The sequence below is a fragment of the Somniosus microcephalus genome, chromosome 30 (assembly GCF_052327205.1).
Source record: "Somniosus microcephalus isolate GS21.2 chromosome 30, FLI_Smic_1.0, whole genome shotgun sequence".
Lineage (NCBI taxonomy): Eukaryota > Metazoa > Chordata > Chondrichthyes > Squaliformes > Somniosidae > Somniosus > Somniosus microcephalus.
In genome coordinates this window covers 17,578,690-17,591,268 of record NC_141016.1, presented here as the reverse complement: position 1 = coordinate 17,591,268, position 12,579 = coordinate 17,578,690, and positions in this window count along the sequence as shown.

Here is a 12,579-nt window from a genome sequence, read left to right as displayed (position 1 = left end):
ATAATGGGGAAACCTGCACCTGTGATTAGAGATTTAAATATTTTTCCCTCTAATTTTAACTGACCTTCTCTCCTGAGCCATCAATTTATTTGCATTGCCTACTAATGTTGGTGATGAAAAGATCATTGTTTTGTTCACACACATCCCTTTGCCTTACTGTTTCTCTCCTCCCTCTCTTCCTTTGTACTCTCCAAAATGACATTACCATTCACGCCTGAGGCTTTTCCAAATTTGTCCGGTCACGAAACTGGACTTGGAACTGAGCAAAGCCCGATCTTGTGTCTCTTGTGCTGCACAATGGTTTCGTTAGAACAACAGTCGAATGGCTTTTATATAACTGATTAAATTGCTCCCCACTCTCTTATCTTTTCTTTGCTCTGTTCTAGATGCTGCATTTATGTATATCTTTTAAAATGTTAATTAACTGTTATGTAATTGCCTTGTTTTTATGTATTCCAGATAATGTCAGTGTCTTTCGGTTTGTCACAGTCAGTCTCTGTAGATTTGTGTGCGTGTTCCCATTACTGAACTAAATTCATGTTGCCCTGTGGGCTTCAAGTGGATTTTTAGCATTTAATGGAAATCTGTGCATCACAGCTTTTTGTATACGAGAGAAATTGCAATAAAAGACTTTATATTAAAAAAAATGCTCACAGCTGGAGTGAATTCATTTATTCCTTATTGCTTCAGATTATGTGATTTTCTTTGTACGAACAAAAAAAAAACAATCTTTTTGTTCACACCAAGTTTTTTTCTGCCAGTTTTCTCTCCTGCACTCCTCACTGAAGGTTCAAATGGCATGCATTTCTGAAGTGGTTATTCTTCATTTGTACGTCTTAGCCGGTGAGCAGCAGCAATCTATTCAACCATAGCAGATGATATCAGAGCCCAATGCTGCCCTTGTCTGACAACCAAACAAGCACTTTCTCTTTAACTTTTTTTTTTACCCTCCTCGGTCTTCAATTTCCTCTCCAATTGTCTCTCCACCCACCACAAGCAATGACTCTTCCTGGGGTTTGGTTCCATTGGAACCGACAGCTTGCCAATACCTCACTAAAGTGGCCATTCTTTCCGTATGAGCCCAGACAACATTAACAAGCTATTTGATTAGGGGGGAATCACATCCAAGCCTGATCCTGTCCTTGCTCAGCACTTACACGTGAACTTTCCAGTAGCAGTCACTGGATAGAAATCATTAGAAGTGGAAAACCTGCCTGATTTCACCCCACCCGCCTTCCCTGCCCAATTAACAGCCCAACTTGTTGCTCAGATCAACTAACACCACAGGGACTAGGGGGGATTGAATGTGGGACCCTTGTATTTATTTTAGTAATGCCTTCCATCTATTACTGTGGAAAATTACATATACTAATAAATCTTAAGTTCCAATATCCACAGTTGCAACCATTTGCTGTTTTTGCAACTATCGTGTTGACTTAATTATTTTCACAGCTTAGGAGCTGAAGCATTATAACCAATGATGCTTAGGCCAAGCCACAGCTTTGGCTGAATCTAGCTGTTGCCGACCCAACAAATAAGTTCCACTGGTTCTCTGCTGGAACACCTTGATGTATTGTAAATATCTCAGCAAGGGGAGCTGTCCCAATTCGCATGCTGCCCCGCCACACCAGGCCTTGATAGAGGTCACGAAGAAGCCAGTGGCCTACATTTCAGCTGAAGGTAAACTAAGGATTCGCGCCACAAAGTGAGGGTCCTGTGGCATCACAAGTGAACTGATTTAAGATCCCTTATTTGTCTTGGTTGTGATTGGGTTAAGATTGGTACTATGAGTCATAGCACCATTTTCAAGCGCTGAAAGGATTTACTAATATTGTACAATCAAAAAGCCATACTTTTAGGTGTAGTATTTCCATGTGCCTATCTATAGGTTAAACTAATGCAGCGGTTTACTGTCTTCAGTCAGTGTGCCATAGGATGATAACTAGGTTTGTGGACTTTCCATCTTTAATGTTATACCTTTCCCCATTAAATCCTGAACTCTGCTAAATTGCTAGGATGAGGTGGCACTCGCCAAGGTCTGAGCTGGTGGTCTGTGACCACCCCCCGCCCCCCTCAACTAGAGAGCTGTGCGTAGTCCAGAAGACTAAAAAGAGTGTGGATAACAAAAACAAAATAGTGTGTTCAGTAACAGGATGTCCATCTTTCACTTTCCCAACACATAAACACAGTGTTATCCCAGGGATTATGCTTTCTGCAGTGACAGAAAATGTGTTTTTGTTTACTGAGCTCTATGGTATGGTGGCTTAGGCAAACTCCCGATTCAGATTAACACTGTCCACAAGAGCAACAGCAGTGCATTCAACAACCTACCAATGATAGCAAGAGTGTAACTGGTCTGATGAACCAGTTAAAATATTGCGCACCGGAGTATGTTACTCTACGCAGGAAACTTCTTGTGGCGAGCTTGTTACCAATGATCTTCGATAAACAGCTGCATGCACACAAAGTACAGTGAGTATATTTTTATAATTTATACAGTCAAAATAAATTGGTATTTGTCACTGTAGAACAGAGACATTTGTCAGATATCGATCTTAAAATTCTGCAGCCTCAGGATTTAGGAATTCCTAAAATCGAAAGATAAATGATTGGGCTTTTGAAGGCCTCTAAGGCAGCATCGTAAAAGAATGAATTAACTGGTCTTTGTTTTGAATAAACTTTTGTATTTAACTTTAAACAAAACTGAAATATAGTTGCATACGGGGCAAAAACAACTTCATTTTTTTTTTAAAGTTGAACTTTATTTTGGTTTATGTACAGGAAACTTTCTGGTATCCGGCACGGACGGGACCGACGTGGTGCCGGTTCATCAAAAATTCCGGATAACCGAACGCTATAGTAAAAGATACGGAGAGCTGACAGCTCCGTATAAAGCAACAAACCCTGTTGCTTAGCAACAGCTTCAGAACAATGGCTGTAGTGTATGTACCCGTCTACCTTTAAGAGAACTATTGTATGTAACCGTTCACCTTTAAGAGAACTATTTTAGGGTGGCACTACTTTGTTTGGCTTCTGTATACTGTAATACCGACGGTGACCACACCAGTATATAAGTGTTGTGTCAGGATTTATTGGGCAGATTCGCCCTGACCTTCGAATAGTAAAGTCCTGTTTTAAGTTACTCTGGTAGTCTGTGTATTAATTAACTAAACAACCCACAGACTTTACAGTGGCGACGAGTCCGATCGTACCCTGCGGCAACAATACTTCCGAAGCAGTTAACGAGCGAGCGGGAGAGGCAGAGCCGACCAAGGGAGACTGAGCGAGAGCCAGTCCAGCGGCTGAAACTGTTCTCCGTCAACAGGGTGTACCCAGCGCCGGTAGAGCCGAGCGAGCGGGAGAGAGACAGAGCCCGAGCAAGGGAGACTGAGCGAGAGCCAGTCCAGCGGCTGAAACTGTTCTCCGTCAACGGGGTGTACCCAGCGCCGGTAGAGCCGAGTGAGCGGGAGAGAGACAGAGCCCGAGCAAGGGGAACTGAGCGAGAGCCAGCCCAGCGGCTGAAACTGTTCGCCGTCAATGGGGTGTACCCAGCGCCGGTTGCCCTGCTGAGAAAAGGGAAAGCACTGAAGCCGACGCGCAGGCTGTGAACCTGAAAGCCAGCGGCCGTCGCCCGTGGGGAAAGTGTACCCCTTCCGCCAGGGAAGAAACGCGGGAAGCCGCCATTAGGCGGGGAAGAAGACAGAAGCGGGAAACCGCCATTGAAGTGGGCGGGGAGAGAAGATAAGCGCGGGAAACCGCCATTTTCGCGGGAACCGCCATCTTGAAAAAAAAAAAAATTTTAAAGAAATAATTCGTGGTGTTTATCAGGAAGAGAGGAAGATGCCTAAGCGTGGTAACATCAACGATTTTAATTCCGAGGTAGAAGACTGGGCCACGTATGTGGAACGCATGGAGATCTATTGTGAGGCCAATAAAATAGAAGAAGATGACAAAGCTATAACCTTGCTAAACTCGATGGGCGCGAAGACATACGGGCTCTTGAAGCATCTACTATCACCAGCTAAACCGGCGGATCAGACTTTCGATGATATTGTGGCTGTTCTGAAGGATCACTTGAACCCCACACCGTTGATGTTGGCGGAACGATTCAAATTCTATGCGAGAACGCAACGGAAAGACGAAAGCAACGCGGAATACTTGGTCGAACTGCGTAGACTAGCGAAATACTGCCAGTTTGGAGGGAATCTGACAGAGGCATTGCGAGACAAGTTCGTGTGCGGATTGGCAAAGGAAGGAACGCAAAAGCGACTACTCGAAGAGAACGACCTTACACTTGACAGGGCTGTCCTTATTGCAGCATCGCACGAAGCCGCAGCGAAGGGAACTGCGGAAATGCAGCTAAAGACAGCGGCACTCAGTGTGGATCAAATTACCTCGACAACAACAAAATGCTATCGTTGTGGGAAGACAACACACGACCAGAACCAATGCTGGTTTAAGAACCAGGAATGTAGGAAATGTGGCAAACTGGGTCACATAGCTAAGGTATGCCGGTCAGGGAAGAAGACCAACAACCAAAGGACCAACAACCAAAGGAAGCCATCACAGGAAAAGTACAACAAGGTACACAAGGTGGCTGAGAAGAGTTCAGACGAACAGAATTCGGACTCAGACCCAAACGGCCAGGAGCTGGGTAGTCTGAGAATTCACAATGTGAGTAAGAAAGCTGACCTACAAACTATCTGGGCCATGCTAAAAATAGCTGGAGTCCAAGTGAAAATGGAGTTGGACACTGGATCAGCTCTATCAGTCATAAATCGAAGGGATTACCACCGGCTATTCTCACATATACCCTTAAGAGATACCAAGTTCGTATTGCAGACATACACAGGGCATAAAGTATACCCCATGGGAAAGATAAGAGTCAAGGTGAGAGATAGGGGTAAAGAACACCCAAGAATGAACTTATACGTACTACCTGAGGGAGGACCACCACTTCTAGGATGGGAGTGGATCAAGAAAATAGACATGGAATGGCACTATCTAAAAGCCATAACGAGTGAGGACTCGGTGCAGACAATCAGCTCAGATTCTGAATCGAATGACGATAAGACCAACCCAAGTGTGAAAGACAAGGCTAAAATGGACTTGCCGACTAAGGTTGGAAAAACGAAGGCATGCAGAAAGGCTTATGCTCCAGAGAAGAACAAAGTTTCAGAACAGATCTCCACCGAACAACGACAACATAGTTTGACAGAGAATTCTGAGTCTGTTCAGTTTAAGGACATATCCATGACGGAAGAACACCGAGCTCGGACTCAACTTTATTTCAAATTACGACAACAATTAGAACAATTGAGTTACTGTCTCGTACAAGAGATGAAAACAATGAAAAAGTTCTATGACACCGAATGGGAGAATCTGGAAAGACAACAGAAGCAGCTAGCTCAAGCAGAGAGCGACCATAGAGCCATCGTGACCAATCACCGATCACATCTCCCTTATGATGTTCAGGAGTTAGAATATTTGCAGAAAGAAGCAAACGAAGAGGAATCTTCAGGAAGCCAGGATTTTATTCCAGTTCTTCTCTACGACTCCTTACAAGCAGAGTTTGAGAAGTTGAAGGAACAGTATGAACAGGCCCAGGCTACAATCCTGGAGGGGGTTAACTCGGCAACCTCCGAAAAGCTAGTTTCAGTGGAAGCATATGAGCAACTAAAGGTTGAACATGAGCAAGAAGTCCAAAGGCTGCAGGAAATTCTTGATGAGCTCAAGGCCAAGACAGACTCATCGGTAGAAGTTCCATCCATAGATGAGAAATTAGAGGTGAAAGACATGGCAGAACATGAAAGTCAAGATGTCCAAGAACTCATAAAAATATTGAAGGAAACCCAAGACAAATATGAGGCGGCAATGACCGAGGTTCAACAACTTGAAGAACAGATTCAACTGGGAATCCTTTCAGTGAAAGAAAAGGCAACTGTAAGAAACACAGAGACTGTAAGAATGGCCCCTGAACATGAGCTAGAGAGCATCAAGGCGCAACTTCTCCGAGCGCTTAAAGCCAAAGTACAAGAGGAAAAAAAGGTGAAAGCATTGGAGGAAAAGGTGGATGAAATGGAGAAGACTCTGATCCACAGGGTCCCCGTGGAAGAGTTAATGGTCAGCCAACTCCTTCATATGCTGAGAGACAAGACTCTGCAATGGGAACCATTTGAACACGAGCTTCAATCTTCAAAGGGAAGGGGTTCGGAGCTCTCAAAAGTTTGGGGAATAGTTGAGGTTGCAACACAGATTTTACGGGGCTGCCGAAAGTATGCTGAATCACGTCAATGTGAACTACAGAATGTTGAAACAGCTGCTCCAGTAGAAGGATTGAATAGCCCGATCAATCAATCCCCGATGGAAGGGGAAGTATTGGAATCACAAATGAGGTCATTAGTGAAGGATTGGCAGGAAACCCAGGAAGAGCGGGATGAATATGAACGCATGAAGAAGTCTCTTCAGGAAAGATGTCTAGGGAGGGAACAACAGTCGGCTAACGTCCAGTTGGGTAAGGAAGAAGTAGCAGGCCCTCTCGCTAGACTAGCTCAGGACGACACCGAATATTACCATGACCTGTTGAGTGACACGGAATATTACGATGACTTGGTCTGCCCAGCTTGTGATGAAAACTCCCGAAGTGCAGAAATCAGGATGAAGCACTTAAAGTCTAAGGAACATAGGGAGATGGTGGCGCTACAGCTGGCAGCGGATAAGGGAGCCCCGAGAGTCTCCAAGAAGCAGAAAAGAAAAAGACGAAGCAGAAGACGATAACCATCTAAATCATTATCACTTCTATCAGATCATGCACGTGGGCCCTACGAAGGGGGCCAAATCAGTTGGAAAGTGGGAAAAATTACCAAGGCAGTCCAGCTGTTTGTAAAAGTCAGCACTGCTGGTTCAGCAGGACGGAAGTTCAAGCTGTTAAGCCAAGGGAAAGACTATTGGATGAGTCACGCTAGAAATGTGAACCGGCTACACCACAGAGATGTTGTTCGGACCGAGTCAAGACCAGAGACTGAATCTGTAAACTGTTCCCGCAGAGACTGAATCTGTGAACTGTTTCCCGCAGAGACTATATCTGTGAATTGTTTTACATGAAGTTGATTATATGTTATGTTTAATGGGGAATAAGTATGTTGTAAGCTAAAAAGGGAGGATTGTAGTGTATGTACCCGTCTACCTTTAAGAGAACTATTGTATGTAACCGTTCACCTTTAAGAGAACTATTTTAGGGTGGCACTACTTTGTTTGGCTTCTGTATACTGTAATACCGACGGTGACCACACCAGTATATAAGTGTTGTGTCAGGATTTATTGGGCAGATTCGCCCTGTCCTGTTTTAAGTTACTCTGGTAGTCTGTGTATTAATTAACTAAACAACCCACAGACTTTACAATGGCCACAAGTTGCAAGCGTCTCTGTAGCTTAGCAACAGCTGCAGCCACACCCTTGCACAGCAACAAATGGAGTAAAAAAAGTAATAAAAGTTACCTGAACCTACTCCTGAATTTTGCCGGTTAACCGAGATTTCCGGTTATTTAGGGGCCGGTTAATCGAAAGTTTCCTGTAAGAGTTAACATTTTTTTCTATATTTCTTAGATGTTGTTCACAAAAAAGGAAGCATTTTATAAGTTCGCTTGTAGCTTTCGACTGACTGGCGCCAGAGGGAATTGAACACATTATTGAACCAAATTTCACTATCACAATTTTAAAATGACTGGATGCTGGTGTTAGGCTGTACGGATCACCAACTTAGTGGTGTTTTTCTTAAATTAGGGGGTGCGTCTAGATGTACAAACCCACCAATTGCCATTCCGCACAAAACATAAGAACATAAGAACATGAGAAATAGGAGCAGGAGTAGGCCAATCGGCCCCTCGAGCCTGCTCCACCATTCAATAAGATCATGGCTGATCTGATCCTAACCTCAAATCTTCTATCACTCTCCATCCCACTCGAACCCGAACAGAACGCCAACAGGATCCAGTTACAATTTCCAACCAAAAAAAGGAAATTGATTAAAGAAAAGTATCATTTACAGTTCCAAAAGGGCGAGATACACAGATATATATAAATTTTTTGACCTATAAACAATAATCAGACTCATTAAGAGTTACAATTCATCATTTTGGTGAAGAAATGTTACCTATTTTGAGCTGTGTCACTCTGAGAAGTAAGCACAGCTACAACTGTGTCGAATAGATTTTCAATCTGCTGTCAGTATTATTGATCATAAGTAGCTGCTTTTATGTGGCTCAAATGCCACTGGCTCAGGGATCACCAGTGGTAACACCGAATTAAACTTGCCAGATTTGCTAAGGCTGCTGGTGGGAAAGACGGAGTAAGAAAATGGATCTTTCTGACCATCAGCTTCGAAAATCTAGCAAGTGTTGTTGACTTCCCCAAGCCCTCTATGTCAGGAGCCGACAACACCAGCGCTATATAAAAGCAGCTAATGTCATTCCAAGCGTCAGCTTGGCTCAGTGGTAGAACTCTTGCCTTTAAATGATAAATTCAAGCGCCACTGTAGTACCTAAACACATATAATCTAGGCTAAAACATGAGTGCAGTACTGAAGGAGCCCAGCACGGTCAGGGGTGCTGTCTTTTGGATGAGATGTTAGACCGAGATTCTTTCTGCCTCTCAGTTGGAAGTAAAAGATCCCATGGCATGATTCCAAGAAGAGCGGGGGAGCTTTCCTGGGCGCTGGCCAAATGTTATCCCTCAGTCAACATCACCAAAACAGATTAAATGGTATTTTATCTCCATTGCTGTTTATGGGGCCTTGCTTTGTGAAATTTGACTCCTGTGTTTGCTTACACAACAGTGACCACACTTCACAAATTAACTAATTAGCCGTGAAGCACGTTCGGTTGTCCTGAGGGTGTGAAAGGTGTACAAAATGCAAGTTCTTTCTTGTATATTCCTCCAGTATTGAAATGTTTGAAGAATAATATGAGCCCTAATCTAGCAAGGAAGAGAGAGAGAGAGAGAGAGAAAGATTCACCTTCTGACAGTTGTCGTCATCCATGGCTGAAGGAGGGGAGCTACAATTTGCCTTTATGTTTCAGGCAAGGTAACCAGAGAGGGGTAAAATCAGCCAGCATTACTGCACCTGATTCCCATCCAGTAACTCTTGCTGGAAATTGTGTGTGCGGAAGTCAGTTGGGGACAGAATTGGGTGTTCTCTAGTCAAATAGTTGATGCTCGCCGGCTAATGGGCCATTTAGGCAAGGTGCTGGATGGCCTTCACTGATGCCCACAGAACCATATCCCAGCATGAGTTTGTGTTTCCAAACTAGATGGGGAGGGGGAAGAAGTAGTTTGTTGACACTGAACTGTCTATGCCTCTCCTTCCGCCTGAAGGATTTTATTTCCCGGACTAAAGGGAGCACACGGCTTTTCGTTTAAGGCTGAAAGATAAACTAAGGTGCTTTGTCACAGTCAGTCTACCAGCACGCATTGTCTTGGCTCACGAGTGAAATGAGTAGCCAAATTGGGTGAGGGGTCCTAGAACATAAGAAATAGGAGCAGGAGTCGGCCATTCGGCCCTTTAAGCCTGCTCCGCCATTCAATAGGATCATGGCTGATCTTCTACCTCAATTCCACCTTACCACACTATTCACATATCCCTCGATTCCCTTAATATCCAAAACTCTCTGTCTTGAATATACTCAAGGAAGGGTACTAGTAAAGAAAGACTTGCATTTATATAGCGCCTTTCACAACCATCAAATATCCCAAAGCGTTTTACAGTCAATGAAGTACTTTTTGATGTGTAGTCACTGACAATGTACGAAATGCGGCAGCCAATATGCACACGGCAAGCTCCCACAAATAGCAATGTGATAATGACCAGATAATCTGTTTTAGTGATGTTGGTTGAGGGATAAATATTGGCCCCAGGACACCGGGGTTAACTCCTCTGCTCTTCTTCGAAATAGTGCCATAGGATCTTTTACGTCCACCTGAGAGATCATGCGGGGCCTCGGTTTAACATCTCATCTGAAAGATGGCACCTCTGACAGTGCAGCACTCCCTCGGTACTGCACTGGACTGTCAGTCTGGATTTTTGTGCTCACGTCTCTGGAGTGGGACTTGAGCTCACAACCTTCTGATTCAGAGACAAGGGTGCTGCCCACTGAGCCACAGCTGACCTCTAAGGAGGAGGCAGCATCTTTAGGAGGGGAGGGAAAAATGCAATAAATAAATGATATGAATTCACACATTTGCCCCAGTCTGAGTTGACATAGTGTAGTAAGAAGGACATTGTGTGTGTGTGTGTGTGTGTGTGTGTGTGGTTCTTGCTGAGCTCTGAGCTGTCAGTTCCTGTTCAGTTCCTGTTGTGCATTGTGTGTGTGTGTGGTTATGTGCTCTGAGCTGTCAGTGCCTGTTTTATGTGTGTGTGTGGTTCTGAGCTCCGAGCTGTCAGTGCCTGATGTGCTGTGTTGTGTGTATGTGTGTGTGTGGTTCTGAGCTCTGAGCTGTCAATGCCTGTTGTGTTGTGTGTTTGTGTGGTTCTGAGCTCTGAGCTGTCAATGCCTGTTGTGTTGTGTGTTTGTGTGGTTCTGAGCTCCGAGCTGTCAGTGCCTGTTGTGTTGTGTGTGTGTGTAATTCTGAGCTCTGAGCTGTCAGTGCCTGTTGTGTTGTGTGTGACATAAATCGTGCCATTTATGTAGAAAGGACTTATGAAATATACTGGGCGGCCTGCTGGTGGCGCTGTCCAGGGAGATTATAAATACTCGGGCACGGGCCCAGCTTGCTCAGGGACATTTTGTAAACAGGAACTAATGAAGGATAACTAGACTTCCATGTTGTGAAACAGTTGATTAAAGCCTTGTTTAATACTCTGACCAAGTGCCTAGTAGTTTTCTTACATCAATTTAATCAACTGTTTGCTGCTCCACGCTCTGAGTTTTGGGAACAGACAGCTACGACTCAAACGGTAGAAGGGAACCAGAGGTAGTAATCAATCCATCATGGAGAAACTACTCCGATCCACCCGTCTTGACCTGGACCCTAATTCACCTACAACGGCTAAGGTATGGAAACACTGGTATCGTACCTTCAGCAACTTCCTCAGGGTGTGTGGTGAGAATGTTCCTGATAAGTTAGAGATACTTGCCAATTATTTCTCCTCATGTGTTTGACTATATCAAAGACTGTGTAGACTATGACTCCACTATCCAAATACTACAGCAACTATATGTTAAGGCCCCAAACGAAATTTTTGTTCGGCATCTACTGGCCACAACTCGACAACAACCCGGGGTATCACTTGACGAATTCCTTCAAAAGCTTCGCAGGCTCAGCAAGGATTGTAACCTCAAAGCTGTCTCAGCTGAGCAGTACCAGGAGGAGTTAATTCGTGATTCCTTTATTAACGGAATTGCATCTCCTTTCATACACCAGCGTCTGTTGGAGAATAAAACCCTCAAGTTACAAGCTGCCTATGACCAGGCATGTTCTCTGGACTTAGCAAAAAGAAATGCAGATGCCTATCTTTTACCACGTGCACGGACTGCTGCTATCACTTTTGGTGACTCCTCCAATGGGCCTCGGGCGGAAGCCCTCACTGATGACTACTCTATCCTAGCCGATGATGACCCTACCCTAGAAGCCCTCACTGATGACGACCCTGCCCTAGCGGCATCTTGGCAATCTGGAAGGAAGTGTTTCTTCTGTGGAGGTGCATTCCACTACAGGAAATCTTGTCCTGCTCGTAAGGCAGTCTGCAATCATTGCAGTAAGAAAGGTCACTTTTCTAAGGTATGTCAGTCAAGAGCCTCTGTTAGTAAGAAAGGTCACTTTTCTAAGGTATACCGGTCAAGAGCCCCTGTTAGTTTTGCAGCTGCTATCTATAAAACCGCTCCACCCCCAAGAGCCACTACTAAGGTTACAGCTGCTAACTATAAAACTGCTCCTCCCTCAAGAGCGACTACTAAGGTTACAACTGTCAAGGGTAAAACTGCTCCTCCTCCCATCACAGCTGTTTTTCCCCAAAGCCTGTCCCATGCGGCCACGAAGGTTTCGGTAAATGGACACATTTTGAGTGCGCTAATTGACTCATGCAGCTCTGACAGCTTCATCAGTGAGCAGGCTGTCAGTAAGTTAAAACTGCGTATTTACCCCTCGGACAGGGAAATTGCAATGGCTCTGATGACACTGACCACCAACTCTTCTGGCTTTTGTCTTGTTGACCTTATTCTCAATGGCTGCACTTATTCCTCCACCCGGCTCAGGGTGCTCAAAAACCTATGCAGTGATGTGCTCCTGGGACAGGATTTCCAGAAACAACACAAAAGACTCACTTTTGAGTTTGGAGGGTCAAAACCGGAGTTTACTATTTCCAAAGTACTGTTTTGTGCGCTTTCGGCGGCTTCGCTCAACGAGCCCTCCTTGTTTGCCAATCTTTCTCCCCGATGTAAGCCCATAGTCACTAAATCACGACGTTTCAGCCAAGATGATCTATCCTTTATTGAGGCAGAGATCTCTCGCCTTCAAGCTGACGGTATCATTGAGCCATGTTCATCTTCCTGGCGGGCTCAAGTCGCCGTAGTTAAAAATCCTCTG